This window comes from Octodon degus, unplaced genomic scaffold (assembly GCF_000260255.1).
Source record: "Octodon degus isolate 3935 unplaced genomic scaffold, OctDeg1.0 scaffold00237, whole genome shotgun sequence".
Lineage (NCBI taxonomy): Eukaryota > Metazoa > Chordata > Mammalia > Rodentia > Octodontidae > Octodon > Octodon degus.
In genome coordinates this window covers 2,071,310-2,079,105 of record NW_004524813.1, presented here as the reverse complement: position 1 = coordinate 2,079,105, position 7,796 = coordinate 2,071,310, and positions in this window count along the sequence as shown.

Here is a 7,796-nt window from a genome sequence, read left to right as displayed (position 1 = left end):
TTTTTTTTTCTTTTCTAATTGCTGAAACCATTCTTTTCCATTTGGCTTTACTACAACATTTGGGAAAGGAATAAATGTCATCCTTTAAAAAAAAAAGAAAGAAAAAAGAAAAGTTCAATCATACAAAAATTTAATATATCACTTACCTGGCAGTAACCACAGAAGACTCATATAAATCTACCACAAAGTAACACTTAGAAAAAAATTGGTAGTTACATTTAGCCAAGAAGAAAAACTTTTGTGTGTTCTAAATGAGTAAGTTCAGAAACAGCATGATTTGAATTGTTCTCAGGATGAAAAATAACTGTGGCCTTGACTAACTTTGGCAATGTCCAAAGATTTCTATCTTCTAAGTTAATATCATTTGTTTTTAAGTAGAGTTTCCTTAATATGTTTCTCTACTTGCAAAATAATCTTTCCAAGTAATCTCAAAATATTTACCTGGATAGCTGTTCACCATGAACATTCTTGCGAAAAGAACACTTAGGACTCTGAATGGCACACATCATGGTCCATGTTTAGCTGTCCCCCTCACAGCCTCAGGTGGTAATGGTGCTTTTTGGAGGTGGCTAAATCTAGAATGGTGGGATTAAGGGTGCTTAGATTAAGGGTGGGTGATGGCTGAGTCAGCCCTCTGACTGGATTGGCACCGCCCTAATCCTGGTAGAAAGGATATGATACAAGGGATAGACAGAGGATTGTCTCCTTTCCCTTTGTCACTTTTGCTGGCTTCTACCACTGTGAACAGTCATCCAGTGAACCCCCCTGCCACAGACCCAGCCAATTATAGAGTGAAACCTCTACAAACTGAGTCAGAAAAACCTTCTTCCCTTTAACTTTGGGTGTCAGGCATTTTGTTGCAGCAACAAGAGAAAAATAACTAAGATAACACACATCTAAAACATTAGAGATAAATGAAGCCTAACTTATTTCAAATTCATAGCATTCAGAGATAGGCATAGTGTATAAGACCTCGTGTAGACTGAATATCTATGTGCTTATAGAAATCATATATTGAAATCCAATCCCCAACGTAATGGTATCAGTAAGAGCGGTCTTCGGGAGCTGAGGGCATCGTAATGCTGGTGTCCTGGTGGACCCCCGCCCACTCCAGATGCCGACAGAATGACATGTCTATCCATGTCCCAGAAACTAGAGCTTCACTGAATGCCTAACCTGCCAGTTCCCTAGATTGAAAGCCTTCAGCCTCCAAAGCTGTTGCTCATTGGACATCAGTTTTGCTGTGGTCTGCCTGAATGGATAAGACATCGCCCCGTATGTGAGCTTTAGAGTAGAGTATTGATTGGAAAAGTGCTTTCTGACTAAATTCCCTCAAGTTTATGAATGTAATATTGCTAATTTAATGGTGGTGCCTAAGTTTATCGTGAATAAATATCACGTCTGGTTGAAAGGTCAGTGCATAACCTGCTCTGTCGCTGAATAAGCCTGGTCGCTGAGGCCAATTGAATATTGTTCACATGATGCCGTGGGACTTTTGAGCTGTTAGGACTGAGAAACCAGGAGCTTGCATAACGCTTAATACAATGTACCGCCTAGGAATGATATTTCCACAAATATGTTGGGAAGAAGAAATCAGACCTCCTGATTTCTTCTTTATGCTTATGAAAATTTCATAGAGTGATTTTATAAAACTGTTGGGCATAAAAGAGCCAAAAGAAAATTCAGGATTTGAAACTTCTCACATTTTCAAGGCATTATATTATGTAATACCACCTGATCAGAGAGGAACTTCAAGGTAAAGGATTTCATTAATTTCCTATTGTTGCTGTAACAAATTACTACAGAGCGCAGAGGGCATTATGCATGCAAATATTTCCCCTTATAGTCCTAGCATCAGAAATCCAATATGAATCATAGGAATTAAAGTCAACATGTCATCCAAACCAAAACAATTTCTTTTCTGTAAACTCTGGAGCATAATTTTACATATATACAGATTTAAGGGACTAAGATAAGGACTTATTTGTAAGTAATCTTTCTACCCATCTGTTATGGTTTTTATCTAGCTGTCCCCCCAAAGCCTCACATAAGTTATGGGGCAGATGCAGCTGCAGGAGCAAGGGGTGGCTTGAGGGGCGGGGCTGAGGGGCGGGGCTTGAGGGGCAGGGCTTGAGGGGCGGGGCCAGAGGGCTAGGATGGGGCCGAGGGGCGGGGCCAGAGGGCTAGGATGGGCCAGAGGAGCAGGGCAGGGCCCCAGGGGCGGGGCCTGAGGGCTAGGATGGGGCCGAGGGGCGGGGCCGGAGAGGCAGGAGCTGTTAAACCGGCAGCCTGTGATTTCTCAGAGATGCGCAGAGGGTCATCCTGGACACGGCAGCGCCCCAGCCTCTCCTCCAGTGTCTGAAAACCTCCAGTAACTGTGAGCAAAATAAACCTTTCCTTTCCTCATTTGGAGTGATGGGTATTTGTCCCGGCAACGAGAGAGGAGTAACTAATACACCATCATAGTGGTCTAATAATATAATCATAAATGTGAGCATAAAATTCTCCATTAAAACCTCAGAAATGTCTAGCGCAGTGCTTCAGAGATGTAACATGTCAGATCTGTATCAATCAGGGTTCTGTATCAATCAGGGTTTTACTAAATTGATATAGATTTAATACAAGATGTATAAATATATGAGAAATTACAAGATTGGCTTATGATGACCAGCCACAGGGTTGGATGAGGAAGTGCGCAGAGGGCACGTGCACACTGGAGACCAAATGATTCAGTCCAAGGTCTGTAGCTCACTCACTGCAGTGTTCCGTGCACGTCCACATCAGGAGGCTGATGGGTCTGTGACAGGAGGCTGGAGGACCCAAGGCGGAAGCCGAATAGTGTGCCTTGGAAGCCAGGAGATGATGTCCAAGCTGACATGAAGACTAGAACTCCTCAGAAGAAATGGAAAGCTCCATCCTTCCTTCAATCCCTGTTAGTCCTTTAGGTGATGAGTCACTCTAGGGTCAGGTTTCCACACCCTACGGAGGGGTCTGCATGCCCTCGGGTTTGGAATTGCTGAGCCCATTTAGTTAAGCTTTTAACTTCTCAAGTTGACACAAGGCATCCACCATCGCAGCTTCTGTGAGTACAGGGCAATGCTGCTGAGCAGGCTGAGCAGAACTGGACATCTGCAGATCTTACCTCTCAGCTCTGCAGGCAGGCCTTGCGTCACTTCACTGTCCACCACTTAAATTTACAGGAGACCCAAGAGATTGGAGAGAACTGTACAACACTGGAATCTTGAATTATCAGAGACAGTGACAGAAAAAGAAAGCTCATGTAACATTAAATACTCTGTAGGAAGTAAGAGACACTACTCAGTATGAAGATAGGCAACATTTCACTAAGAAGTGCATATGGCAAAAGAAAAACCCAAGAGACAGAGTGTCATTCCCGCAAGAGTTATATGTCACATCATCAGACTAAAAAGCTTCATACAGCAAACAACCAGTTGGTAGACTAAGGAGACAATCTAGAGAATGAAAAAAACAATTGCCAACTACTCCTCAGACAGAGGATTTATATCTAAACTATACAAAGAACTAAACAAAAATCACCTAAAATTAATCATGTTCAAGAAATGGGCAAAAGAAATGAACAGACAGCTCACAGAGGAAGAAATACAAATAGTCAACAAACGTATGAAAAAATACTCAATATCTCTGACCATAAGAGAAATGTAAATTGAAAAGTACCAAGATTCATCTCACTCCAGGAAAAATGGGAAAGAGAATAGCTGTGATATGTGATCCAAATGAATTATGCCAATTCCAAGAAACACATATTCCAAAAAAAGAAACACATATTCCAATAGGCAAGTCAATAATTTAAATTCTGTGTAGGATTTTTTTTTACCAATTATCTTGTATCGCTAAAGAAATAAAAAGAAAAATGTAACTTAGCTTCAAACTTGATTTTTTTTAAGAGCAAATATTACACAAAGCACAGATATAGAAGAGAAATATTTCTTATGTACTATTCCCTGATTTTATGTCCTTACCAAGAAATTGATATTTTAATATGAAATTTTTGGAGGAAGTTTTTCATCTTATTACTTTCATTGTATTAATATGTCCAAAATCTTTCTTGTGTGATAACTAAATGAAAAGTTGAGATAATTCTGAGTAGGCAGTGGAATATCTACAATCAAAATTATTAAATAATAAGTTTAATTTTTAAAAATCTCTATTAATTGACATTTTCCTGATTATCCGATGCTGAAGTCAGACCTTAACCATATATGCTTATTTGTTTGTTTGTTCATGTGCTTGTTTTCAAGTAACTTGGTAGTGCTGCATAGATATATAATGGTTATTTATTCTTTCATCATTGTAATCAAAATAGAAAGCATGATTCTTTTTCACTAAGTTGAAGTAGATGTAAGCACTTTAGGATAGCTGTGTGAGTAACTTTTAAAATATAAACTTCTTACCTTGGTAAGTTTAGTTATAGTTTCTCTTGTTTATAGTCATATGCTAATGACATTTTTAATGTCATTAGTATATAATTTTTCTTTATCAGCAATCCCAGCCATGTAAGTCTTACAAAGTTCACATTCCCAGCAACATTTGCTGTTTTAGGAGAACCTGTCCAGATGTCCTGAGCGCCTTGGTTGTACTTACCTTGTGTGCATTTTCCTCGAGATTCTAAAGTGAATGGACCATATTCACTTCGTTATTGCATTTTAAGTGCATTCTTGTCTTTCATTTGGATGCTGTGTCTTCATAGAGTGCGATGACCACTGGGCTCTTCTGCTGGCAGGTGTTGTCAATGGTCTGGTACTTCCATCTCTTATAAGTGTATTTCTGGCGTCTTATTCAAAACATAATGCAAGTCTACCTGGTCATTTTCAACTTTGTGGATTAATTTTGTGTATCTTTTCCAATAAAACTGTAATTCTTATTTTCTCTTACTTTTTGAAATGCTTCAACAGTTTGGATTTGTAACACATTTTCATGAACTTATTTTGATAAAATAGGTACCCAAACATACTTAATGACTGCTCTTTAAGAAATTACAAATTTCCTCTGCTATTCCTTCTGAACGTAGTAGCATCTTGCTTCCTAAGCTCAAGCTGGAGATGAATGGAAAGACCTCACCGTAGTGTCTGTGGTGTCTTTACTTTGAACATCTTTCTTAATAATTGTATGCTCTTGTTTCACCATGCACTGCCTTTTAGGTAGTTTAATTTGGAAATATATTTTTTCTAGCTTCTTTTGATTCTGTTTTAGTTCTAAACTTCATGTGGCAGAGCTGTCACTTCTGCTGGAGGCTGTGGCTGTACTACCTTGCATTCTGACAGATTGAACACACAAGATGCAGAGGCCAATGAAGCGAGGTTTTAGAAAGTTATAAATTGATAAGGAGAAAAGCTATCATTTATTTCTAGTTACTGACGATTTCAGGTTGATGAAACAAATCAACTTTTTTTGTTTTTGTTATTTAGTATAGGGTTTACAGGGTCTCACTACACAGATCTAACTCATAGTGATCCTCCCCCTTTTCAGCCTCCCAAGCGGTGGGATTGCAGATAGGTGCCAACACGCCCAGTCTCAATCCCTGTCTCCGCGTGCCCTAAGGGTGGGGCTGGCATGGCACACTGGGGACTGAACTTCAGTCCCTGTACCTGCCTAAGCGGGTGCTTTAATCCTCTGAGCTATCTTGCTGGACAAAAACAAATCATCTTTAAACTAGGAAGTAGTACTCTGTTGGCAGGATTAAATTTTTGTAGCTGCTACAAAGCAAAGTAAGCTATGCTGAATAATATAGCATACAAGTCAACAATTATATCTTATATGTCTCCAATTTTCATTAACAAGTGAAAAATCTTACACAACTTAGAAATTTTAACCGTAACTCTTAGTTACTCATTGCTTAATTATATGAGTTTTTTTATTCTCTATTTCCTTTGCCCAATAATCACTTTATTGCAACCCTGAGAAAAAAACATACTGAGACCTCTCCAGATTCCCCTGTAACACAGAGATTGTATTTTTGTGGCCAGGTCAGTCTGCCCTAGGGGTGGGGCTAGCATGGCATGTGGTGGCAGGGATTGAACAGTGGTCCCTGTGCTTTGCCTAAGCTTGCCTAAGCAGGCACTTTAGACCACTGAGGTATCTCGCCTGCCCCTGAAGCACATTTGCTATAGTATTTGATTAAGTTATTTTCTCTTCTATTGTCTAACAAAATTGCATTGACACTAGCTCTCCAAAAGGCAGTGTCATAAGATGCATTGTTTATTATGTATTTTTTAAAAAGAAATTTTAAAGAAAATAAAAAAGGAAAATATTTGAAATGGCACAGAATTTCTCTAAGCAAAATGATAGGAATTCAACAGGGGTTGCTATACTGTTTATTGCTGTCTTCAAATTAGTTGCTCAGATTACCAGATATAAGCATGCAAAATTGGCCCCAAAATTGCTTTTAAAAAACCCCCCAAAACAAAAAGTTAAATAAAAAAAGAAAAAAAAATTAAACATTAACTACTCCTTTCAATAAGCCAGTAGAAATTAGCATACAATTATTTAATACAATGGAGTATCACTCAGCTATAAAGAAATATAAATTTGAGGCTTTTATTGGCAAATGGATGCAATTAGAGGCCACATGCTCATAAGTGGAATAAATCAGACCTTCATGTGTAAACATTGTATTAGCTCCCTTCTGCAAGAACCTGAAAGAAGGGTATGACATAGCTATCATATACGTATATGTGTATATATATATATATATATATATATATGATTGTTACGCATTTCTAAATAGTTACATTACAGAATTAATTTTAGAGTGAAGTTGAAAGTACAGTATTCAAACAAAGCTGGTACCAGCAACACTTACCTATCTAAGAAAGTCCATCATTAATCAACTGCTAATGACTTACTTAAATAGCCACTTATCAGTGACTAAGTAAAGCCTAGCATGTAACTCAGTGGCACAGTGCTTGCCTGCCATGCTTAAGGTCCCGAGTTTGATTCCCAGTACCCCTTAAACCCCAAAACTTCTATTTGGGGGTCACTGAAGTGGTAATGGAAAAAAACTTAATGGGAATGAAACATAAAATATTCCTTATCAACTTTCATTAAATATTTTCATGTACAGTAACTATTTGTATTAAACCTTGTGGTTTCAGGAAAGTAATATTCATGATATTGTTCAAAATATAGAAATAAATTTGTTTTTGTTTTTGACGGAACCAGGCATTGAACTGAGACCCTTGCACTCGCCAAGGAAGCACTTAGTATACAGCGCCATCTCTCCAGCCCCCTTAGCAACGAATTTGACTCAAGATGTGTTCATTGATGAGCCACTAAAAGTGAGAAAACTGCTTAAAATATTTATTATAATGAAAAGAAAAGAAACTGCTCAAATGGAAAGAACAACTTGAATGTGTGAAGAAAGGCAGGAGAAAGGGCGTTGTGCGTCTACGACTACACATGCCAAGGTGACTGCACTAGCCATTTCTACTAGTGCATTGAAAGAATAGTTGGTGCTTATATTGTTTGATCAATTTTGCATTTCTATTTCTTGTAATCTGGGCAAATATTTTGAAGATAAGAATATGCAATACAATAACCATTGTTTATTTCCTATCTTGTTTTGAATTTTTTTGTTATTTTTATTTTTTTCTCTTTAAAATAAAAACATCTAAGGTCTCAGATGAAAAGAAAAGAAATGAAAACAGGTGAAGAGAGAAGGGGAGGGGAAAGGAGAGAAGAGGAGTGGAGAGGAGAGGAGTGATGAGAGGAGAGGAGAAAAGGAGAGGAGAGGGGAGAAGGAGAGGAGAGGAGAGGAG